Consider the following 25,989-nt stretch of genomic DNA (forward strand, 5'->3'; position numbering starts at 1 on the left):
TAAATAGAGATGATTGGCACCAATTCAGGCGTGCATCCTCTATTTATCCCCCCTAGGGACCCCAGGGGTGTACCTTTATTTTATGTTTTTAATATTTTATTTACTTATTTGAGAGCGCACAAGCAGGGTAAGCAGCAGGCAGAGGGAGAGGGAGAAGCTGGCTCCCTGCTGAGTAAGGAGCCCCATGCCAGGCTCAATCCCAGGCCCCCGGGATCATGAGCCGAGCTGAAGGCAAGATGTTCAACTGACTGAGCCACCCAGGCATCCCAAGGGGTGTATCTTTAAAAAGCAATATTTAAAGTTCAAAGACAAGCATAAAGCTTATCATTTGGGAAGTTATGGGGTTACAGATGGTAACCATATTCCCACAATGTGGTATGTGAACCACCTGCATCAAAATCAGGGGCTTGTGTTAGTATCAGGGTCGCCCCTCCTGCCCCCACCATGTCGTGAGCCAGAACCTCCAGAAGTAAGGGGCAGGGATCACGTTTCTCAAAAGCTTCCAAGTAATTCTCACATACTTTCCAGTTTGGGATCCAGTGGGGGTAGATGTCACATTTCTAAGGTTCCATTGATATTCTAATTCTTGCTGGTGCAACAGAGAGAACATGGGGTTTGAAGTAAGACAGATTCCAGGCAGATTGAAATGCTCAACGGTAAAGCCAGAAAAAGAAAAATCCATGGAGAAAAACAAATACTGCATGACCTCCCGTATGTGTAGAATTTTAACAACAACAACCAAAAACAAAATCCTGAATTCTTGGATACAGAAAATGGATTGGTGGTTGCGGGGGGGGGGGGGGGGGATGGGGGGGATGGGTAATGGGGGTGGAAGTGAGGGGCTGGGAGGTGGAGGATGGGTGAAGAGGGTCAAATGTGCAAACCTCCATTTATAAAACAAATATGTCACAGGGATGTAAGGTACAGCATGGTACCTCTGGTGAATAATATTGTATTGCATATTTGGAAATTGCTAGAAGAATACATCTTAGAAGCTCCCATTGCAAGAAAAAAAAAACTGTAGCTCTGTGTGGTAATGGATGTTAACTAAACTTAGTGTGATCATCTCATAATACAGTTGTCCTTTGAACAACACAGCTTTGAACTGTGTGGGTCCACTTATATGCAGGTTTTTCCCCAAAAATACAGTACTGGTAATGTATTTTCATTATGATTTTCTTTTCTCTACCTTATTTTATTGTAAGAATCCAGTATATAACACATGTAAAATATGTGTGAATCAATTGTTCATGTTCTCAGTAAGCCTTCCAGTCAACAGTAGCCTATTAATAGTTAAGTCTGGGGGGGGACTCAAATATTATACATGGATTTTCAACTGTGATGGGTAGTGCCCCTAGCCCCAACATTGTTCAAGGATCAATTGTATATACAAATATCTAATCGCGGGTGTCTAGCTGGCTCAGTTGGAAAAGCATATGACTGTTGACCTCAGGGTTTAGAGATCAAGCCCCACATTGGACTCTGTGCTGGGCCTGGAGGCTGTTGAAAATTTTCTCTCTTTGCCTCCCTCTGCCTCTTCCCCCATCTAAAAAAAAAAATACAGAAAGGGGGAAAGAAGTATAAGATGTGGGGTGCCTAGGTGCTCAGTCGTTCAGTGTCTGCCTTCAGCTCAGGTCATGATCCCAGGGTTCTGCGATAGACCCCTGCATGGGGCTCCCTGCTCAGTGGGAAGCCTGTTTCTCCCTCTCCCACTCCTCTTGCTTGTGTTCCCGCTCTCACCGTCTCTGTCTCTGTCAAATAAATAAATAAAATCTTAAAAAAAAAAAAGACATATAAGATGTGTAGTAAATGAAAAATGTAGAATAAAATGGCAGAAATAAGTACTTATATTGGAATGCATTATAATAAATATACATTAATTAAATTGACCAAACACTGTATGTTAACTACATGAATTAAAATTTTTTTTTTAAATTAAATTGACTAATTAAAAAAACAGACTGAGGGGGCACCTGGATGTCTCAGTCAGTTAGGCCTCCAGCTCTTGATTTCCACTCAGTTTGTGATCTCAGGGTCCTGGGATTACGCCCCATGTCAGGCTCTGCATTCAGCAGGGAGTGTGTTTGGGGATTCTTTCTCCCTCTCTTTCTGCTCCTCTGCCCACCCACACCCATTCTCTCTCAAATAAATAAATCTTTAAAAACAAAACAAAAAACCACACTCTGATTGGTTTAAAAAGTAAGATCCAATAGTAAGTTGTCTAAAAGAGAAACTTAAAAGATATAAAAAGTTTAAAAATAAAAGATGGGAAAAATTATGAACCAAAAGAAAAAAAGGGGGAAAATCTTAATAGCTGACAATATAGAATATAGGGCAAAAAAATATAGGGGACAAATAAAGACATTATATGCTGATTAAAGGAACAGAGAAGAAACTATAACCATCAAAAACATGTATGCAGGGTGCCTGGGTGGCTCAGTGGGTTAAGCCGCTGCCTTCAGCTCAGGTCATGATCTCAGGGTCCTGGGATCGAGTCCCACATCGGGCTCTCTGCTCAGCAGGGAGCCTGCTTCCCTCTCTCTGTCTACTTGTGATCTCTCTCTGTAAAATAAATAAAATTTAAAAAAAAATGTATGCGGGGGCAGGGGGAGTGCCTGGGTGGCTCAGTTGGTTAAGCTGCTGCCTTTGGCTCAGGTCATGATCCCTGGGTCGTGGGATCGAGTCCCACATCAGGCTCCTTGCTCAGTGGGGAGACTGCTTCTCTCTCTGCCTCTGCCTGCTTGTGCTTTCTCTCTCTCTCTCTCTAATAAATAAATAAAATCTGTAAAAAAAAAAAACATGTATGCAGGGCACCTGGGTGCCTCAATGGGTTAAAGCCTCTGCCTTCAGCTTGGGTCATGATCCCAGGATTTGGGGATCAGCAGGGAGCCTGCTTCCCCTTCTCTCTCTCTGCTTGCCTCTCTGCTTACTTGTGATCTCTGTCTGTCAAATAAATAAATAAAATCTTTAAAACAGGGACCCCTGGGTGGCTCTGTTGGTTAAGCAGCTGCCTTCGGCTCAGGTCATGATCCCAGCGTCTTGGGATCGAGTCCCACATCAGGCTCCTTGCTCCGCAGGGAGCCTGCTTCTCCCTCTGCCTCTGTCTGCCATTCTGTCTGCCTGTGCTTGCTCTCTCTCTCTCTCTGATAAATAAAATCTTAAAAAAAAAAAAAAAAAAAAAAAAAAAAAAATCTTTAAAACAAACAAACAAACATGTATGCACCTAACAATACAACATCAAAATATACAAAGAAACAAAAAATTTTCTGGGAGAAATGAATAAAGTCAAGTTATAGTTAAAAGATGTTAGCCACATCTTTATGAAATTAAAGATCAAGCACATAAAATAAATATATCAATATGTTTAATAATTGAGTTAATAAGCTAAAGCTATGAGGTATATGTAGAACCCAGCACCAAAGGAATAGTTTAATGGTAACTATCAGATTAAACTATGTGAAGATGTCCATAGTTGACAATTTTTGGCCCATAGAAGTGATCGTTTCATCCTTATTCAACCTAAACTGCATAGGTTGCTGAAGGGACTAAATCAGCTAATGTGTATAAAATAATCAATATTTAATTTAGCCTCCTTTTCCTATAGTCCACTAAGACAGTACTTGCCTTGATTTTTGGTTATCATAAATTAATTCACTAAAACCCTATTGTAATTGGATAACTGAGAGCCAACGAATTCAGTAATCTGAAACATAAGGTCACAGTTTTCTGTAAGGTCAACAACAAAATGACCAGTATGGAGCTAGCTGGGGAGGAATTCTGGGAGTCCAGCTGCCATGTCTAAATTCGGCCAGACAAAGCTGTGATTTGGTGCCACCTGGTGGTGGTGGTTGGCTCCAATTTAAATATTGTTAGGACAATTCTGAGACCGGAGGCAGCAGTAGAGCATCAGTAATTCCAGAAATGTCCCAGTTAGTTGGCCAGATTCAGAGATTTGCCTTGGAGAATACTGAAACCCAGAGACTCACTCTTCACTTTTCTCTTTTTCTGCAACAAGTTTATTACATGCCTTTCCTTCACCTTCATGACCTTGGTCTCCATGCCAAGATCCCCATCCCCAACCTCAGCATAGAACTTTAATGCCCACCCCAACTCTTATCCCTGTCCTGTTCTCAAATATAGGCTAGGCCCACATTGGGAGCCAGTTGCCAATTCTGCATTATATCTAAAATTATATTTTTGATGCGTGCCTTATTATGGGGGTTTTACTGTGCTTGTAAAGGATCCCCTGAATGCCCACAACATAGGAGCACTATATATATATTTTTTTATTTTAAAGCCTTTGATTACTGCAAATGTTTCTGGTTGGCTATAAAAAGCCTTTATTAGGTTGAGACTAATTGAAATTCAAGCAGGAAAATCAAAGGAAGACATGCAAAGGAGAAAATTTTCATCTGGAGAATATTAACCCTATTATATGAATGCTATGAAAACTCAAATTTATAGTTGCCTTTTGTGGATGATCTCTTGTTATCCAACACACTCAGAACTTCTTTAGTTACTTCTTTGTTGAATTTCCTGGTTTGGGGGACACCTGAGTGGCTCAGTGGGTTAAGCCTCTGCCTTCGGCTCAGGTCATGATCTCAAGGTTGTGGGATCAAGCCCCGCATCGGGCTCTCTGCTCAGTGGGGAGCCTGTTTCCCCCACCCCTCTCTGCCTGCCTTTCTGCTACTTGTGATCTCTCTCTCTCTCTGTGTCAAATAAATAAATAAATAAAATCTTTTAAAAAAAAATTTCCTGGTTTGGGCAGGGGTGGGGGGCAGCCTTTCCTTCCTTATATAAACATGCCCTATTCCAGTATTATAGGCATGCTCCCTGAACCCACAAACTGGGCTTCTCAGCATCTGCATGGAGGGGCAAGCCTTGAAAGGCGGTAGTGGTCAGTTATTGGTTACATTTCTGTTTCTGCCCCCATCCCTTTTCCTGGCGTCCCTCCACTTGTGAGTGATGGCTGGGTCACTAAACCGAGCCGGAGATAGGCAATCTGAGAGACGGGCACTGCTGAGAGCAGCAGAGCTAGCTAGCTGTTTGAGATCAGGCTCTTCTTGGTCTGTGACTGCAAGAGGTCACATCTGTCTTGGATGAAACTGTCAAGCAAACTGCAGAAGATTTGCAGCACACACCTTCTCTGCCCACTACCTATTGTTCTGACCTTACCTGTTACTTAGGCTTGGACTCTAACTTCACAGGCTCTCTGGTTTTTACTCCAAAGGGCTATGTATAGTTTTCCAAATACAGCCTGCAGTTTCCTGCTCAGTGGCTGCCCAGGATTTTCTCTGCTCAGAATGCCCTTCACCCAGCGTTTGTGGGTCAGAATCCCGCTCAGACTTCTGCAGCCTCTCAGGACAACCCCGTCCTTCATGGAAACTTCCTGAGCCAGCTGCTCACTTATGCCCACGCTGGGGCTCCCTCTGATGCTGCCTTCTGTTTCATATTCCAGTTCTCACGGCTCGTGGTAGATTCGTTGGCTAGACTGAAATCTTTGTGAGGACAGGCACTTGACTTACCCATTTTTTAATTCCTGAAAGGGCTCAAAGCTTTGCAGTCGTAGGTGTTCAATAAATATTTGTTTAATTTTGAGAGCTTTTGTCACATTAAAACCAGTCAGGCTGTCTTCCAGAGAATTCTCACCCTCTCCTGCCAACTGCATGGGTGCACAACCCTAATTTAGGGACTAAATGGCCTCCCCCACCTCCCTCTACAATTGATATCAGCCAAATTCTGTCCCTGCAAAAATTCTCTGGGAATGTAGCCATTGGGAAAACACATTCACTTACTCTCCAGCCTAGACTAGCGATCCCTTTGGCACTGAAATAATTTACTTACTTACCCAATGTCAAGGCTGGATAAATGCAGTTTACCTAAGTACTAAGTTTACTTACTAAAAGCTGGGATTGCAACAAGCATCTTACAAAGAATTTGCATGGGTACAGAAGCTGTACCTTTTGTGTGTCTTCATTTTTTAACGTTTAAATGCTATTAAATCATTGGCTAGCAACTTGGATGTAACATATTTTATTACAGATACCATTTGAAAACTTCGATATCTCCAGAAAGAGAATTCAGGAAATACCAAATGTGTGAGTCTTCGAGAATCACAACGTAAGTGCCTTATCTATCCCCAAACTGGTTAGGAGTTTCTCCTTGCCCTGTGCATAGGTCACTTGTTTCTACTGAAGCTAATACTTTCCTTTAAAAAAAAAATTTTTTTTTTAATTTTATTGAAGAAAAGTAACCTCAGACCTCTCTAATTTCTAATGTAGGGTATCCCAAGGGAAGCAAGTAATGGAGATTATTAGATTCCTCCGGTCCCTTTCCCCTCAAATTCACACATGTGAGTTCCAAAGGGCAATTATTCCTCTTTGGTCCATGCTGATTATATATGTCAGGAGGGTAATAAGGTCATTTATTTGAACGATTTTCATCTGGTATACTTCTAATATTCTTGCCTCACTCCTGACCACTCAAATGAGTATCACAGGGAGACCAGCATCTCTCTCCCACCACCAAAGAAAATGATGAAACAAAGGTGATTTGAGTCTGAACTTTCTGCTCCCAAATTTATCATCTTCCCGGAGCACAAGGATTGTATGGCTTTAGTCGTTTAAACCAGTAACGGCTCAGTGGTAATGTTAATCCTTTAAACCAATGACGGCTGAGTAATAACTAGTATCACGTGTTTACTATTAACTCGATGGATAAACCTCCAAGATATGACCTACTTTTCAAAACCTTTTTATTGAGTTCAGAAATTGCCCCCGGCAGAATCAGGAAAACAAGGTACTGTACTAATAAAAGTAAATGCTACATTATAATACATTATTAAGAAGACCTTGTGTTAGATACTTATATTTTACTGTGAAAACTGGAATCTGATTAGTTGGCTGAATGGGGATTTCCTTCCTAAAAGATTGTCCTAGTGCTTCCCTAGAAGCCACCGAGAAATCCTGAAACTGCTCTATAGATAACGTCAACTCACATATGTTCGGCAAGATCATATTTTTGAGGTAGTAATCTATATTTTTATTCTCCTGTCCCTTCCCTTTCTCTTCCCTGCCTCCAAGCAGAAATTCCCATCTGGGTTTATTGTCTTGGTGAAGGATGAGATGGAACGGAAAGTGGAAATCGTCCTCAAGCTTTCGTTTCTAAAAGCATAAGCCCCAGCAAGGAGATGACTTGAGCCAAAGGCAAAAGCAGGAGGATCCCGGACAAGGCGGTGGAGAGGAGCAGGGGCTGGCACGGGAGCTTTCCAGCAAGCTGGCTGGAGGCAGGCCTGCCCTTCGAGAAGACACAGTGTGAGCCATGGCCACAGACTAGAGGCCTGTGGGCCAGACCTGACTTTGTTTGGCCATGTGAATTGCAGTCATTCACACTAAAAATCTGGGCAATTTCACATAAAATTCCAGGTTTGGGTTTCTCGGAAGTAATTGGCAGAGTTGGCCGTACTGGATTCGGTCTGTAATGACACCCAATGGCTGCCTGCCTTAGATAAGGAATGAACTCTGTAGTTTTCCGAAGTCCCCACTGCTCCCTGCCTTATCCCTCCGCTGACCCCAAGGGTTAATCACCCTAACACTTCCACTGCTGTTTTCTGGACAATAGAGGATGCTCCTCTTTACCCAGGATTTCCCCCATAAATGGAGGAACAAAAGATAGACTAAAGATGGTTCACATTGAAAGAACCCAGGGAGCTAGTGCATTTTCTTGTAGAAGTGATGATCTTATGCGTTGAATAGGCAATCCACTGGCTTCCCCCATGAATTCTTCTTGCTGCTTGCTTTAGGCAATTGCATCAGGTATCCCTGTTCTAGGCAGCCTTGCAAAGAGATGACGGTGTCCCCGGTCAGGCTTGGCAGAGCCATTGCCCGCAGGGGACAGTGAGCAGAATGATGGAGGACTTAGCCAGAACCGAGGTGGGCAAATGCCTATAGGAGAGAGGCTCTTGGAAGCCCACTGAGAGTGGGAAAGACTCCGAAACGATGGGGCTTAAAATAGAAAGTAAAATATAAACGTGGTTATTTCATGCACACAAATGGACGGACTCGGAACTGCATACGATACCTGTATTCTCTCACTGGCGTGGTTACTTAGCTCAGGGCTCTAGTGGCCCCAATGTGCATTCATGATAGAGGCTACCAGAGCCTGTCCTGGGGAAAGACAGCAGGACGTGTTGTTCTTTTCCTTGTGGATGGGGGAAAGATAATGAACACTAGAATTGTGGTTCGGGGACCATCACCTGTTTTAGAACTATATGATGGTATCTCTCCCTTTCTGCATGGAGTTTTGATTTAAAATAGGGTTCTAGGGCAGGGTGCCCAAGTCGTTCAGTCGTTAAGTGTTTGCCTTCACCTGATCATGATCAGGTCATGATCCCAGGGTCCTGGAATGGAGCCCCACATGGGATGCCTAACTCAGCAGGGAGCCTGCTTCTCCCTCTCCCTCTGCCTTCTGCTCCCCCTGCTTGTGTGCTCTCTGTCAAATAAATAAATTACACCTTTTAATTAAAATAATAATAAATAAAATAACATAGGGTTCTATGGGTATCTTCCAGATAGCATCCGGGTTGGGCATATGAACCTTTGTGTTTTTGCTGCTAAACCAGAAATGTGTTTTTCAAAACCCCAACTGTTATGTGCCCGGGTTAGTTATCTCAATAGTTTGCTCCCCTCATTTATAACCAATAAAAATAACAGCTCTCCTTTATTGAACTAACCTTCTGCCAGCCTGTAGCAGTGCTACACCTAACCGCCTTGTTTATAACCCCCCTGTAGGGCGGGGTTGCCTCGTGCTGTGAAACAGAAATGGAAACTCAAATCAGAAGCAAGCTTCCAAAATCTCACACTTAGTGCACGCTGGAGTCGGGATTCAAATCCAGATCTGTGTGACTTTATAAGCCCGGCACTCTATATAGCTAGCAAGTCTACAGCATTTATTGTCACTCGTTATTTGCAGGACAGTGATTGGGCAGAGGGGTGGAAATATGAATGCAGTGGCCAAGTCTCCAAGGAGCAGCAAAATTAAATTAGGCACATTCTTTAAAAATAAGAGGGAAGGCAGTTTCCTGCAGTGACAGGTTTTATAAGAATCCTTAGATTTGTGCTGGTAGCAGAGGAAGTTACATCGTCAGCAGAACATTGACTCTGGGACCCTGGGCTTCTGGGATGCTAGGACGGAGTCCGGGTGAACATATTACTCTTTTCCCCATAAGTTGTAGTGAATCCCCCAAACGACATTGAAATCCTTACCCTCAGCATCCGTGAATGGGACATTATTTGGAAATAAGGTTTTGTTTTGTTTTTTTAAGATTTTATTTATCAGAGGGGGGGGGGGAGAGCGAGCACAGGCAGATGGAATGGCAGGCAGAGGCAGAGGGAGAAGCAGGCTCCCTGCTGAGCAAGGAGCTCGATGTGGGACTCGATCCCAGGACGCTGGGATCATGACCTGAGCCGAAGGCAGCCTCTTAACCAACTGAGCCACCCAGGCGTCCCTGGAAATAAGGTTTTTGAGGATGATCAAGTTCAGATGAAGTCATTAGGTTGACTCCACTCCAGTATGACTGGTGTCCTTATAAAAAGGAGAAGTTTGGGAGCGTCTGGGTGGCACAGTCAGTTGAGTGTCCGACTCTTGATTTTGGTTAAGGTCATGATCTCATGGGTCATTGGGTCTAGCTCTGTCTCCAGCTCTTTGCTCATTGGGAGTCTGCTTGAAGATTCTCTCTCTCTGCCCTTCCCCCACCCTAGCACATCTGTGCTCTTTCAAATAAACCTTTCATAAAATAAAATAAATAAAAAGGAGAAGTTTGGACGCAGAGGCAGGCACGTACAGAGGGAAGATGATGCGAAGACGTAGGGAGAATGCCATCTCTGAGGCTACCAGGCACAGCTGAGGCTACCAGGCACTGAGAGAGAGAGACCTGGAGCAGATGCTTGTTCACAGCCCTCAGAAAGAACCAGCCTGGCCAACAAACACCTTGATCTTGGTCTCCTTGACTCCAAAACTGTGAGAGAATAAATTTCTGATGTTCTAAGCCACCCAGTTGGTGGCGCTTTGCGATGGCAGCCCTAGCAAAGAAAAACACCATCCAGCCTGTATTCTTTTAGTTGTTTTATTATTATTTTTGAAACATTTTGCTTATTTTATTTTATATTTTAATTTTTTGATATTTTATTTATTTATATGACAGAGAGAGAGAGATGACAAGTAGGCAGAAAGGCAGGCAGAGAAGGGAGGGGGGAAGCAGGCCTCCTGCTGAGCAGAGAGCCCGATGTGGGGCTTGATCCCAGGACCCTGGGATCATGACCTGAGCTGAAAGCAGAGGGTTAACCCACTGAGCCACCCAGGCGCCCCATTTTGCTTATTTTAGAGACAGAATGCACCAGCAGGGAGAGCAGCAGAGGGCAAAGGTGAGGGGGACAATCTCCAGCAGACGGTGCTGAGCACAGAGCCCAATACAGGGCTCGATCCCAGGACCCTGAGATCACAACATGAGCCTAACCCAAGAGTCAGATGCTCAACCGACCGAACCACCCGGGTACCCCTGTATACTTTTCAAAAAGAGAAGATTCAGTTGTGTGGCTTTGTCATCATCTCCTTCAGAGTCCTCCTCTTGAGTGGGTCTGGGACGCCCAGGAAGGCTGGGAATTGTCCACATGCAATCTTAAAAATCCGTGTATCATGGCTTGGCTCCCATCTACAGTCTGTGTCCAAGCCACAGCAGGGAAGAGCCCCTTGAGATCCTTAGTGCGGAAGGCAGCGGGACACACACTGGAGTCCTGCCCAAGGGTATCTGAAAGACGTGAATGAGAGTCCCATTAGGTAAGACCACTTAGGCTGAGATAAAGGCTGTCTGCACAAAAGGTCTAAGCGGGAGCAGAGACCCCGGTGCTACTCCCCCTGGTGGGGAAGGGGGTGGTGAAAACACAGCAGAGGAGGTTTTGGAGGAAGAACAGGCATTGACTAGGAGACTCCAAAAACCTCAAAGGCACAGGCAGAAGAGGCAGAAATGCCTGGCCGGGCAAGGAGAGCTCTAGCACTCCTATACGTCTTAGAGCAGAATGGGATTTTCTGCAAGGAAAAGGTGAGTTTCTATTGTAGTCGGCACTATTTCTGTTTTGAACGATTAAACTGGGAAATAAGTAGCCTGAATTGGAAAACAGCAGAAGAACTAGTACTCAGGCTGTAATGCCGGTCGTGCCAACCGCGTGATGCTTCTAGATCCCGGCACATATTAGGTCTGCAATAACTGTGTGTTACAGGAGAGGATGAGTTACAAACCACGTAATCTCTCTGGACATTTGTCCTTTTTCATCTGTTCAAAAATGGGATAGATCGATACGGGGAGGTGATACATCTACGCCACCTCTCTCAGATCCGTGCTCAAAGGCAAACAGGGTGACAACATGTGAAAGCACTATCGTTACAAACGTAAATGTTTATGTTCCTCCCAAATCCATATGTTGAAGACCTACCCCCCCAGGTAATGGTATTTGAAGATGGGGCCTTTGGGAGATAATGAGGCTTAGATGAGGTCGTAAGGGTGGGGCCCTCCTGACAGGATCAGTGCTTTTTTAAAAGATTTATTTATTTGAGGGGTGCCTGGGTGGCTCAGTGGGTTAAGCCTCTGCCTTCAGCTCAGGTCATGACCTCAGGGTTGTGGGATCAAGCCCAGCAACGGGCCACTTTGCTCAGCAGGGAGCCTGCTTCCCCCTCTCTCTCTGCCTGTCTCTCTGCCTCCTTGTGATCTCTCTCATTGCCAGAAAAAAAAAAAAAAAAAAAGGGATTTATTTACTTGAGATAGAGGGAGAGCAGGCCTGAACAGGGGGGAGGAGCAGAGGGGGAAAGAGAATCCCAGGCAGACTCCCTGCGGAGCGTGGAGCCCAACACGGGGCTCAATCTCACAAGCCTGAGATCATGACCTGAGCTGAAACCAAGAGTTCAGACACCCAACCCTCGGAGCCACCCAGGCGCCCCAAGATCAGTGAGAAGAAATACCCAGGGAGTTTGCTCTTTTCCTATCCACCGTGGGAGGACACAGCGGGAAAGTAGCTGCCTGCAAACCAGGAAGAGGGCTCTCACCAGAACCGGGCCATGCTGGTGCTCTGATCTCAGACTTCCAGCCTCCAGAAATGTGAGAAGATCCATTTCTGGATCCCTAGTGTAGGGTATTTTTGTTACGGTGGCCGGAGCACACTAAGACAACAACGGAAAGAACTTCATGAGGCTCTATACCGGGGAGGGGGGTGCCGTCCTGGCACGTGGCGCGGATCCAACCTTGATTAGCTGCTTGCTTTTGGGCTTGTCCCTTCTAACGGCATGGGGGTTCCAGGGATGTTTCCAGACACCATTCATGCAGACTAGGACCCATCCTGTTCCTCATGTTCGACCCTTTGTTTCTTCATCTATAAAAAAAAAAAAAGGATAAGGAATGGAACATGATATCTAACAGCGACTCATTTATCTTTGCAGCAGATACTCGGTGAGAATCCACCATGTCTGAGGCAGGAGCCCGGTGTTTGGAGATGGAGCGCTGGGACATGGTCTTGCCTCCCGGAGTTCACAGAAAGGTTCTTACAGCTTCCCGGGGACAGAGTCTCTGTATTAGGCACCTCAGGCTGCCGTAGCAAAATATCACAGACTCAGGGGCTCAAACCACAGATCTTTATTTCTCATAATTCTGGATGCCAGAAGTCCAAGGTCAGGGTACCAGCATGCTTGGTTTCTCCTGAGGCCCCTTCTCCCTGGCTTGCAGATGGCCACCTTCTCTTCACGTCCCCTGATGGCTCTCATGTCCCCATTTCTTTGTGCGCATCGCTGGTGACTCTCCCTCTGCTTTTAAGATACTTGAGAGACTCTTAATCTTAGGAAACAACCTGAGGGTTGCTGGAGGGGAGGGTAGACGGATGGGGTAACTGGGTGATGGACACTAAGGAGGGCACGTGACGTTAAGAGCGCTGGGTGTTGTGGAAGACTGATGAGTCACTCACCTCTGCCTCCGAAACCAATAATATATTATCTGTTACTTAATTGAATTTATTTTTCAAAAGATTTTATTTATTAATTTGACAGACAGAGATCAATCACAAGTAGGCAAAGAGGCAGACAAAGAGAGAGAGAGGAGAAAGCAGGCTCCCCATGGAGCAGAGAGCCCGATGCGGGGCTCGATCCCAGGACCCTGGGATCATGACTGACTTGAAGGGCAGAGGCTTTAACCCACTGAGTCACCCAGGCGACTCATGTTCTTAGTAGAAATTTTAAAAATTTAATTGAATTTAAATTTAAAAAAAAAAAAAAAGAATACCAGTCATTGGACTGAGGCACACCGTATGATCTCATTTAACATTAATTACCTCTGTAATTAAGAGAGTTTAATAATTTAGAGAGTTTATCTCTAAATACAGTCCTCCCAGCACCCGGGAGGCTCAGTCGGTTAAGCATCAGCCTTCAGCTCAGATCATGATCCCAGAGTCCTGGGATCCAGCCTGCGTCTCCTTCTGCCCCTCCCCCAGCTTGTGTGAGTACGCACTCTCTCTCCATCTCTCTCAAAAAATAAATAAATACAATTTTTTAAAAGTTATTAAAAAATATAGTCCATTTTCTGAGATATATTAGGGGTTAGGACTTCAATACATGCATTTAGGGGGAGGTCAGAGTTGAGTTCCTAACAGCCTCTATGACCAGGAAAGAAAAGATGCCTCGGAAGTAGAGCAGGGGCCTGTGGCCCAGACCTGGACTCCCCGAGGCCTCTCCAGGAGAGCTAAGTTGCTCACCGAAGGATGCGGCTGGCGGCAGGGGCTGCTCTTCTGAAGAAACACTCTGCGAAGCACAGACCTTGTGTATTTCACTTTTTTGTGGCCTCTTGACTTTCCTTCTTTTTTTTTTCTTTTTTTTTTTTACTCTGGCCTTTGGTAGGAATAACAAAGAGGAACCCAAAAACATCATTCCAGAAGCCAATGTGCCTTGGGCAAGCCACCTTTCCTTTCTACCTCAGCTTCCTTCTTGGTATAATCAAGTAGTTAGCATTTATTATTTCTCAGACCTTAATGTGCCATGATTCTCGGGAAATCCTTAGGTACAGTCACGGTTACTTCTCTAAAATACTGACAATTCATGGGACACCTGGGTGGCTCAGTGGGTTAAGTTGCCTGCCTCCTGCTCGGGTCATGATTCCAGGGGCCTGGAATAAGTCCCACATCCGGCTCCTTTGCTCAGTGGGGAACCTGCTTCTCCCTCTGCTGTCGCTCCCTCTGCTTGTGCTCTCTCTGATTAAATACATACGTACATAAGATACTGACAGTTCAGAAGCTTGGGGAAGGGGAGACCCAAATTCTGCAGCCAAATGCCGTTTTTACTTTTGGAGCCGTATTAAGATCTTTCCCTGTTTTCTACTAAGAACATGGAGATAAAGGGGAGCCTGGTGACAGGAGAAAATCCAGACTCTTCCACCAGCTCTGCGTGACTTAGCTACTCTCGGGAGACTTTCCCTCTGCAGGTCCTGGTGACGACTCAGGCCTTCATCTGTGGGAAGGGAGTACAAAGCTGCAAAAGCAGTGGATGCCCATTGTGAGAAAAAAATGAAACCCAACAGGACACAAAGGTATTATGTGAACAAGTCAACATCTCCCTTTCCTCCCTGCCATCCTGTAACATTGGCTCCCCCATTTCCCCCGTCTTCTCACACAGAAATAACATGTGCATTTTTTTTTTTTTTTTTTTTTTACAAAAACAGGATTACACATGACACACAGAAGTGCGAGGGCACCTGGCTCCAGGAATTCCCAACAGACCAGGCTCAGCCCGTCGCCACTGATAAAATCCAAAGGCAGAGAAACAAGTGGTGGAACAAGAAAGGAATTTAAAAAAACCATTTTTAAAAAATCATCTATATACCCGGACCTGGGGCTCAAACTCATAACCCAAGATCCAGTGTTGCATTCTCTTCCAACTGAGCCAGAAAGGCACCCTGCACAAAAAAGGAATTTCAAAGAGGCCAATAGCAGAAAACAAGGGTGTGTTTCCTCTCGGAAACTATGGCCAGAAAAGTGGAACGACTTCCAGGTTTATATAAGGAAAAATGTGGTGCAAAGGTGGGCGGGTACCTACAGGTAGGCTGAGAAGGTCAAAAGGATCATTGTCCTGGAGTCAGTCCTGGGTGGGGTCTTATGGGCTCAGCCCGGTCCTTATGGCTTCGGGGGTAGTTTTGGTTCGCTTCTAGGGATGGTCTTGCCCTCCAGGTCTTCTGACTGAGCCTAGAGACAAACTGGAAAGAACCCAACTAGAAAGTTGAGGTCAAAACCCAGGCAGCCCAAGTCTTCTTTCAAATAGATCTGTGACTGTCTTTTACTCAGTAAGGTGGTCTAGACTTTCTTCTGTCTGTGTAGAAAAAGTACTTCTCTTTCTAAAGCCTGTGTAGTATGCCTGGCATGTGTCATTTATTGAGCAGGTTTTCAAATCACCTCCCATTTTTTTTTTGCTAACATGAACGATCCTGCAGTAAACAGACTTGCAGTAAACAGACTTGCAGATGTAGCTTTGGTTGAGTATCTCCCCGGGAAGGAGTCTTAGAAATAGAATCACTGGTCCTCGAGTTCATTTCTATGAGGTGTTTCATTGTATAGAAAGATTTTTAGGCAGGTCAACTAAGACCAAAAAAGATGTATCTGTGTATGTATATAATTTCATTTAAAGGCTCTTTTGATCCACAGCCTGAAATCATTTCTTAAAAACCGGCCGGTTACTAGGAGAGTATGTCTTCTTTTTCTTCTTTTTTTAATGGGCACCGATTGGCTGGGAAAGCGGCCTCCCTTTACTCCCTGCTCCCTGCCAGTCACAGCTGTGTGATCAGTGTGGGGACTCCTGACTGCAGGCCCTTGGGCGCCCCTCTGGGCTCGGGGGCGCTGGGCCTGCGATGCCTCCAGCCAGCACTCTGGGCTTGGGATGAGCTATAGTTCAGTTTGGCATTTGTTTTCTCAAGGGCTTGAAATTGAGAGAGGGATTGCAGTGATTTTCACTCTTCCTAACATTTCTTTTTGCAAAATCCTATTGTGCAAGCCAGATATTCAGCTAAAATCAGATCTTAATGGCTGTGTTGGGTACTTAAAATCGCAAGCTCCTATAAATTATTAAATAGTCCTTCCACGCAGAAGAACTGCCCAGCACAAATTCTCTGCAGCATTTTCATTCAGAACTTAATCTTTTCCCCCATGTTGGGTCGTTTACCTCCTCTGGATTCCACTAAAGGTAGGTCTCCCCGCCCCCACGCCCCAGCACACAAGGGGTTAAACTGAACTCCCGGAGCCTAATTTCCCAAACAAAAGCCAGTTTTGCAAGTTAGTTTTCAAGGTGTGTCTTTCCATAAGTTCTATTTAATGAAGTTAATACGTGTTCCCACTTCCTTTCTTTTTTTCCTTCTTACTTTTCTGTTGTCAGTATTCATGGAATCTGGATCTGTCAGCTACTTCTGTTTGAAGTGGAAGAATTGGCAAAATTATACATCCAGCAGGCAAGAAATAAAGTGGAAATGTCTCACAAGTAACAGTGAAATCTGTTGCGTTGTTTTAAGACTTAACCACTGAGGGGGGAAAAAAAGCCCTACTAAATATTGTCTTGGCAACTATAAATATATTTTAGCGATGATAAAAACCTTTAGAATAGCAGTTACAAGATAACTGAAACCTAATGCCTGTCTGTCTGCCACTCTGAATTATATATATTTACATTATGTATATATCCCATTCTTTATTAAAGGCTGTGCAATTCTTTTGAGTTGGTCTAGTGTTTTGTGTGAATCCTTTGTATGGTCAGGGAGCCCATCTACCTGCTGCTTCTGACTCAGGTAAGATTGGAAATGAGCTCCTTAGATCAATTGCAACAACTCTAACTTGAAAACTTGAAAATTTGCATTTCTAATTTCTAATGCAAAGAAAACTTGCATTTCTAATTAAGGAATTGCCAATCATGCAGATATCTAAAACTCAGGGATTTATTAATTATTTTATTTTTAAGGTCTTTACACACATCCCCATGAACCAGGACCCGGCGTCACTCCTACTGACTTTGGGTTGTGTTGGGCAGGAATTGTTTTTTATACGTCATTCCTCTCCCCATCTTACTCCATGTTTATTCATCTTTTTTTCAGAAGGCATTACTTTTATTTGCATGCACTTTCAGATCTATTATTTTTTTTTCAGACCTTTTTTTTTTTAAGCCTCCAAAATACAAGTTAGATTAAACTATTCCAATGCAGCTTTGGCTGTTGTCTTCAACTTCATATACTATTTTCCCTTATGAAACAAAACAAAAAGAGCATACAAAACCATTTGAAGGTAGGTCATTTCCTAGATAGCAATGATTTCCTTTTTTGTTAATAACTTATTTGGAATGAACAGCTTTGTTAAGTAGATTGATCAAGTTATGCAAATTAAGATGTGTAATTTATAATATTCAAGGTCACTCTCATTTCTCTAAGATGTTTTAAAAAGTCAGCGGTCAGGTAAGCATGCTGTTCGCCTGAGATGCTATTCATTAACAAAACTACTATATTTGACAAAATTCTTGGTTTCAAACACAAGGAAATGTTGGTTTCTATCTTTATTTGAATTGTTTTATTAAATTCCTCTCTAAACACCTCAGTTGTTACAGTAGAGGGCCGGCTAAAGCTATAGATCGTCACAACACCTATCTCATCTAATCCCCTTTGTAACAACGTAACAAGGTCATTTTACATTTTTAAACCACTTCTGTAAAGCGGTTTAAAAATGCAAAGTGAGCTTAAATGCTACTCTTAACTCTTCCTAACTCTTCTACTGGGAAATCCTAGAAAACTGAACTAATGAAATGCAATTTATACTCTTTAAATTCTAATTATAACTGTCACATTAGATTGAAGGTGAGACTAAAACTGCTGTATCTGTTAAGTGAGTCAAGCGATATACCGTATTATACATGTTATTTAATGTGTGAGTGTAAAAGTCAAGTTCCCGGCAGAAACCGAAGCTCCTCCATTCCGTCTTCTGGGAATGTATAAATTAACCATTCTCCCCCAAGCGGTCCTCCTCCCTTCCTCCCTCCGCCCTATTTTAAATGTAGATAGGGCGTCTCAAGTCTTTTGAATTTGAAGGGCTGCTATCTCGGCCCCATTCTTTTCATCATCCTGTTTTGAATGACACTGAGCACGTATAGATTCTTTTATAAAAGCACCCCCTGGATGCAGAGCTCGGTTCTCCCCGAGGCTTGCTAATTTTGCATAGCAATTAGTACTGACTTCTCAAAATGGGCTATCCAAATACAGCCTCCAGAATGTTCCACGTAGTTCCTCAAAGGTCTTAGATAACCGTACGCCTTTTGATTTCAAACCCGAAGGGAAAGAACTTGCATAATTACTAAATTCCCAACTGGAGGGGTCCGGAGGATACGGTAATCCAGACCTATACGTTAATTCAAACCCTCCCCGCAACTGGGCAGCAAGGAGCCAGCATATGCCTTCTTTTAAAATCTATTCTACCTATTCACTGACCGCGCAGGGCTGGGCCACATGGCTCGCTCCTGCAGCCAGTCAGCTGTGAGCAGCAGATGGGATCATTTGCATTTTTCTTTTTATATTTACTCCGACCGGCAAATTAAAGGATTCTTTTTTTTAAATCTACATTCTCATTGTTTGCCTAAAATGTAAACGTGGTTTAACTGTTGGATTGGGCTTCCCTGACCTTCACCCGCCACACCCCTTCAAGTCATTGAGACTTAATACCCGAGGGGTAGGTTTTGTATTTATCAACTTGGAATCTACAGTCTGGGAGTTAGGAGTAGAAAGAATCAACCTTTATTGAACTGGTGACTCGTGTTTTTCTATTTTAAGCGCTCGGCGCAGATACCCCGTGGGTTTGTCGGTGGCATGTGGGTCTGCGAGCGCGCGCACTTCTGAATGTCTTGCTCTGTAGCCTCAAACCCCAAAACTTCGGGTTCCAAGTAAAAGGGTGACTTTCCGCTCCGGCTCACAACAGAGGGCGGCCACCCTGCCGGGGGAGTGGCCAGAGCCTGCGTTTCCCAGCGCCGGGGTCGCTCTCCCGCGCCCCGCCGGACTCCATGCCGGCTTCGCGGGGGCCCCGGGAGCCACCCGGGTCCCGGCGCCCCGAGGTCTTTGTGCGGATGGCGGCGCGGGAACACCCCGCCCGGGGTGGAGGGGTGCGGGGCCACGACCGGCATGCCAAAAACTGGGGAGAGACGCGGGTGCGAGGGGAGGAGACGACCCGCAACAGTCGTCGTCCCGCGGAGGGGAAAAAAAAAAAAAAGTGGAAAAAGAGGCTTTTCAGGTCAAACTCCTCGGGGCTGAGCAACCACGTTTCAGAGCGATGACTCGCGGGGGGAGAGCACACGGCGTGCAGGGGACATTGTTAGGCAGCGCTGCCGGGGCGCGCCGTGGGTTGCGCGGCCGCCGCCCCCCGCCGGGAGCCGCCGGCGCGGGCCCACGTGGAGCGGCGCGGCGCTGGACGAGCGCGCAGGGCCGCCCGGGTCCCCGGAGTGCGCGCCCCAGCTCCCCGCCGCGGCCGTTCACGCCCGAGCGCCGCCGCCGGTCCCGCGTGTGCCCCGCTGAGGGGGAGGGGCGGGCCAGGGGTGGGGGCGGAGGGGTTGTGGTTCCACTGCAGCGGGGGCTCCTGTGTCCTTGTGCGGAAATGACACACGGAGTCCCGTCACGTCACGCGAGAGCGCAGCGCACGGACACACACAAAGAGAGGGGAAAATACACGGCGCCCTCCCGCCGCCCCCAGCAACTCCCCGGGCCGCCCCGGCCAGGCCCTCCGCGCGCGGCCCCCACTCCCCGGCCCCGCGCTCCCCCACCCCCCCACGTGGCGCCCAAACTCGGCGCGGGCCCGCTCTGCAAAGTACACAACTCGCGTCCCAGGTAAGTGCGGGGCGGATCAAGCCGGCCGCGCGGTGGCGGCTCCGGGGCAAGACGGACGGGCGAGTGGCTGCAACATCCATGCCGGGGTGGGGGCGGGAGCAGGGGAGGGGACGCGAAGGGGGGCTGCCCTGAGCGCGCCCGCCGGGAGGAGCGCCCACCCCCGCGCAGGGCCGAGCCGCCCGAGCTGGCGCCCAGTGCCCACGGGCTCGCCGCGCCCATTGTGCCGCGCGCCCCTTTGTGCCCGCTCGGAACGCGGCGGCTCCATGGCGTTCCGGGGAGCACGCGCGCCGCGCGGGGGCGGGGGGGAGCGCGGAGTGGAACGGTCCGCGCCGCCGCCGCCCGCCCGCCCCACTCGCGCCGTGCGCGGGCCCCGCACCCCCGCCTGGCGCTGCGATGGAGCGGCCGGGGCCGCCGGAAGGCTCTGCGGAGCCCGCGGTGGGCTCGGCGCTCGCGCTCGGCCGGGCTGCGGCGGGGCACGGCTCGGCGTGTACAAGGGGGTGTCAGAGCAGGAGCAGGGGGCGGGGACTGGAGGGAGATGCCGAGCGGGGAGCTGGAGGCCGGAGGAGCCCCCGTTCGGAGGGACGCTGCCTCCGAAGTCTGCAAATGGAGCTAGGCAGGCCGGCGGCGGCGGCCGCCGCCGGAGCGGATAGGGAAGGGCCCCGTCGCCAGGGGGCGCAGCGCTCCCTCCCCCGCTGTCCACGGCGCGGTTCACAGTTCCCGCTGCCCAGGAGCTGGAGGCGGGCCCGGCGCCCTGGGTGTGCACCCGGCCTGGCGCGGGGCCTTCTCGGCCGGCAGCAAAGCTGCAGCCCAGGGCGCTCGGCGCTCCTCGTGACCGTCCGCCCCCTTTCCCTCTTTATTGTAAACGCGAGTTCCCACGCAGACTTTGCCCTCGCCTTATCGGTGAGCTGTGGGGCAACGCTGGTGAGGGCCTTGTGTGTCGCGGCTTAGTTTTTTACAAGGTGTTTTTACGGGGGTGAGAGAGTTTGATTGCTCAGGTGGCCCGGCTTGACGAATTGTACACGCAGAGGCTAACCAGACGAGGGGGCACGGAATAGAGCTAATAAGCACCTCGCAGTTGGTAATGTTCAACTTCTTAAAGTGACTTTTGACTGTTCACCGTGCCAGAAAGCTGTGGCTGCAGGAAACTGAGGCAAGGAAGTGAGCTCTCTGGCTTGCTGGGTATGTGAGAGAGGGATGGAGGAGATTCTTCTGTTAATCCGTACCCCAGCCCCCTTGGTTTTTGTTCTGTTTTGTTTAATCATCCGTCCCTAGTTCATGGTTTCATATCACCATACAGGACATTGTACAGAAAAGTTTTATGCCCTTCCCTTCCCCCCACCGCGCACACAGCAGTAGTTCCAGCAAAGAACAGAGACCAGTTAGGACCTAAGAGACAAGATCTTCATCCCAGTAACCTATTAGAGGGTACTGTGTTGCCCACACTTAACTAGTACTGCCCCTTTTGGTGGTGCCCTTCTAGGTTCCAGAACATCCTTTACATGAGCAGAGGAACTGCAGAATGTTTAATAATTAGGAAGAGAAAAATTAGAATCAACCCTGACAGATTTGGTGAGGTGGAAATTTAGTCTCCTGCAGAATGTCCCACCTGCCACTTTTTCAAGCTAAAAAGCCCCTGAAGCAATGAGGAAGGAAACAAGAAGCTTTTATGAATTGAATTGACACCGTGATGAAAAATCTGGGGATGTGTCTTTTAAATACCGCAAAATTGTATAATGTAGAAACACATGAAGGTTGCTAGCCAAGCAGCAAAAATAACTTGGTGTTCGTGGATGGGAGGTGGGATGTAGCCTTTTTTTTCCTGGCACCTGGTTGAGATGAAAGGTGGTGAATTATGGGGGCCTCCCTTATTATTCATTGTGCCCCTTACTGGCTAATGTAAGTTTGGGGGAATTATTTGCAGAATTAGTCTTCTGGCTGACGGAACTTTTCTGCCTCCTCCCCCTCGGTGGTTACAGGGGTGTATATGCATGTTCTTTTTCATGGAACTGTGTACCTTCCCCCCCCCAGAGAGTGAATCTTACCATGTGATTTTTTTTAATTTTTAAATAAAATATAAAGTCACAACACATGTGCCCTCCAAATGGGATATTTTATTAAGTGCTTTGTGAGCATCGTTCGCTCTTGCTCTTTCTTTCCCCCTCCAGATTGAACAGTTGTTCTTGTCCCTTCTTATGCTCCGGTATTTCTTGCAACATTATTTCAGCTCCGGGTCTTGGGGCTTCTGGAACAAGCCGCCACACATGACCCCCACATGTCATGCTAAGAGTGCTGCTTGCTTGGCCTCAGGCCTCCTGGGTGTCAAACAGGAGAGGCGCTGTTTCGCTGGTAGCTGTACTTAATGCCTGGCATGTTAGTCACTGAATGATCAGATCTGTTACAAACCAGCCCGGTTTTTCTCAGCAGCTCACCTGATAGGGTGACCACCCCTCCTATTCAATCCAACTTGAAACATCTTATTTAAAATAAACCCTCTCAGTTCTTTGTTCTCTACCAATGGCCCTGCTCTTCCCTCTCCTGTTAGGTTTTCAGTGGCCAGTGAAACACAGTTGCATCAGTGTCCGTAATTGCATTGATTGCTCAATTTGAATAAATTACTCATTGGCCTTTTTTTTCTCTCCAAGTTTTTATTTATATAAGTAATCTCCACACCCTGCGTGGAGCTCAAGCTCACAACTCTGAGATCGAGAGTCGCATGCTCTTCCAACAACAGCCTGTCAGGGGGCCCCGGTCTGCCCTGGGTGTTGGGGAATGTTGGTTTGAGCACGGAGCTAGTAGTGATGGGAAGGATGGAGGCATGGGGGTGGGTGGGGGGTGCTTACAGCCGACTGTGCCCCAACTCTAATTAGCTCATGTGGTCACAAGACGACGTACTCTGAAAAAGTGGGAAGTACAGAGGAAACTCAGCTTGTACCTCCTAGGAAAATTAGTCACCACTGTACAGTCAGGCAGTCACATGGGTGACTGCTAGGGTGTGCTGGCCTTTTTTCCTCCTTGAGCCCCGGCATCTGGGTGCCGAGATTAAAGTTACAAGTCCGGCAACTTTCCCCATTGATGTTTTTGGAAGGTAGCCCCTCTTGGCCTCAGGAAGGCTTTGAGAGTGTGGCTTAGCCGAGGAGGAGGACATCGTGCTTCCTCAGGTTCAGACAAGACAGTCTGAAGGGTAAGACAGCAGCTTGCGGGCGGGCCAGCCTGCCGGGCGGAGGTCGCGCTTCTTGGCCTCGCTGGAAGATGCGGTTGTCCTCCGACTGAGTAAGGAAGGCAGCAGCAATTACAGCTTTCGAAAACTCGGGGGAAAATTGCCCTGGTTTTTTGTGAGGACTGGTATTTTTCAAACTGCATTTGCAGATGTGTCTAAAAATAAAAACAAATTGCAAACATGTCCTACAAGTCCCAGGGGCGGGATGCCAGTGCCAAGAGGGCCGGGTTCCGAGAGCCGCGGGACTCCCAGCTGATCCCGTAAACGCAGAGCCCCGCGCCCCGCAAGAGCAGATGGCATGGGAACATTCTTTCTGTCCTTAGGGAGAGCATTTTATTTGATTTCACCCCCTTCCAGTTTGTTTCGTTTCTTTCGTTGACAAGAAAAGTCACTAAGCTGTCAAACGCTTTGGCATATTACTTAATTTTGTAGTTTTAAGAACTATCCAGTATTACGGTGACTTTGAAAATCTTTATTTATTTTAAAGATTTTATTTATTTGACAGGCGGGTGGGGGGTGGGGGGGGAAGCAGGCTCCCCGCTGAGCAGAGAACCCAATGCGGGGCTTAATCCCAGGACCCTGAGATCATGACCTGAGCCGAAGGCAGAGATTTAACCCACTGAGCCACCCAGGCGCCCCGAAAATCTTATTTAAAAAAGCCTTAAAATGGATAACATTTACTAGGTGCTATGTGCCAGTCACTTTGTCCTTTATAATTTTCACAAAAATTCCTTAGGTAGGGTAGTGTGTTCGACTCCATTTTACAGAAGAAAGAACCGAGGGTGGGGAAGCCACTTGCCCCGGGTTAATAAACTGAACAGTAGGGGGACCAGGGTTTTAACCCAATTCTTTCTGACCCTCAAGTTCGGTAGGTTTTTCTCGATTTTCTTCAAGATCAGCTGCACTCGTCATTGCTCTTGGTGGTCCGTGGTCCAGAGCCCGGATCCCGGGCTGTCCAAGGGGCCCATGGACCAGGTGACTTCTGCACCAGAGCCCACCTACAAATGGGCGCTCGGCGGGAAGGGAGGAAGCAGCGTGGCGCACTCATGCCCCACTCCTCAGGCTCTTCTGGAAGGCTGGAGTGAGGCCCCGGAGCCTACCTGGGGCCCTGCTCTCTGTGATAACCCCACACCCCAAGTGAGGCACAGACTGCGCTGCCCTCCCTGGTTCTCTGCCTGCAAAGTCAGAGGGCTCTTGCGAGTGGGTTCACCTGGGGAACGGACTGCCAGCTGGCCTTCCAGAATGTGAGCTGCTGCCCTCCTTTTCTCTGCTTAATTTTTATTTTTTTTAATTTATTTTATTTTTATTTATTTTTTAAAGATTTTATTTATTAATTTGACAGAGAGAGATCACAGTAGGAGAGAGGAAGGGAAGAGATGATCACAGAGAGAGGAAGGGAAGCAGGCCCCCCGCTGAGCAGAGAGCCCGATGTGGGACTCGATCCCAGGACCCTGAGATCATGACCTGAGCTGAAGGCAGCGGATTAACCCACTGAGCCACCCAGGCGCCCCATCTGCTTAATTTTTAAAATCGATATGACAGAGAAGTATCACAAAGTCTGATGAGTTGTGGCAGTTGTGAAAAGGATGAGGTGAGTTTTTGTTAGGTCTTTACCTTTTTGAAATCCCGAGGATGTTTTATCAGGAACGGTCCGAGCGTATTTTCCCCGCATTACCCCTTGCATGTGGCAGCCGGCACAGTCCCCAGCTCCCTGGTCCCAGGTTCTAAAGACAGTGCTCTTCTGGGGCTCCCGTTCTCCAGCAGCCCTTCCTGTGGTGAGAGTTTGCGTCACTTTGCATTTGAGAACGTGACTTGGGAAGGAGGAAGATCTGCCCCCGCCGCGTGGCGTGAGGAGGTCAGGGCTGCTGGGCCTCGTCTTCCTGGACTGTACCTCAGCCTGGTGGCCGGGGCTAAGTCCAGTGGATGTTTCCGATTTAGTGGGCTAGAATCCTGAGTCAGCTGGCTGGGATTTGAACCTCGAGGTTTCAGGAAGCCCAAGTACTTCCCATTTCGGGGCCTGCTGCTGGTCCTGGGTGAGTCCTGGCCAGCCACAAGCCCCTGGTGCCTCAGATTCACATCACACTGCTCTCACCAAGGGGACTGGTCTGGCTGCCCTCTCATGAGCACAGGTTCTCTGGAAAGAACTTGATGAGAAGACCCCTGGCCACTCCTAGCCCCCTCTGAGCAGCACTGGAGAACTTTGTCCCTTGGACACCTGTGGGACACTTAGGGAAGAGATCCATGACCCTGGGAAGGCAGTGGGCATTGGCAAGGAATCACCACACCAGGTGATCCCTCCTTTCCTTACTGTGGTCTGGTCTTCAGCTCTCCACAAGGAAAATTCCCCACGACAGGTTCTGTGTGACTCCTTATTGCCCACTTGAACCAGTCACCTCACCACACCTTCCTTTTTCTGTGTGGTCCAGCCATTCCTCAGGTCCGCAGACCTCCTGACCGTCCCTCTCCCCACTACCTCCTGCTGCTGAACGCAGGAGCCAGGCCCCTCAGAGCAGGCTTCTGCTTGCCCAGCTGGGGCCAGTTTTGAGGAGTCAGGGAAGGAGGGCCCCAGAGGCGGGTCAGAACATCTCCCAGACACCACAAGAGAACCCTGAAGAAAGGACCACATTGAACAGTGGTCATTCAGAATACGGAGACCCAGAAAGCAAGGCCTCTGCCCTGGCGAGTTGTTAAGCTTCTGGCCAGCCACAAACCCTCCGGTGACCCCGCCTTCCATCCCTGATCCAGAAGACTTGCTCTCATTATTTTAAAATTTTGTTTTGTTTTTTCCTGCCATGAAATTTGCCTTATTTTGAAAATCCTTCAAGAATCAGGCAAGTGCACTGATAGAGCCTATGATGTA

General features: G+C 47.4%; 1 protein-coding gene and 1 long non-coding RNA gene across 3 annotated transcripts in view; both read left to right on the forward strand.

Annotated features, from left to right (window-relative positions):
• The first annotated feature begins 593 nt into the window (after window positions 1-593).
• Window positions 594-16,774, forward strand: LOC131833547 (uncharacterized). Of its 2 annotated transcripts, XR_009354517.1 has the most exons (5): window positions 594-711; window positions 6,043-6,120; window positions 12,484-14,611; window positions 14,744-15,023; window positions 16,444-16,774. It is a non-coding gene; the product is annotated as an uncharacterized LOC131833547 (long non-coding RNA). The 2 variants fall into 2 exon arrangements; XR_009354516.1 differs by having other exon boundaries at window positions 14,744-16,774.
• A 2,815-nt stretch (window positions 16,775-19,589) lies between these two features.
• The window catches only part of BEND3 (BEN domain containing 3), a 34,036-nt gene continuing 27,636 nt past the window's right edge, over window positions 19,590-25,989 (forward strand). The window contains exon 1 of the mRNA XM_059176959.1: window positions 19,590-19,912. The gene's annotated coding sequence lies outside the window, so the exon portion shown is untranslated. The remainder of the gene's footprint in view (window positions 19,913-25,989) is intronic.

This window comes from Mustela lutreola, chromosome 6 (assembly GCF_030435805.1).
Source record: "Mustela lutreola isolate mMusLut2 chromosome 6, mMusLut2.pri, whole genome shotgun sequence".
NCBI lineage: Eukaryota > Metazoa > Chordata > Mammalia > Carnivora > Mustelidae > Mustela > Mustela lutreola.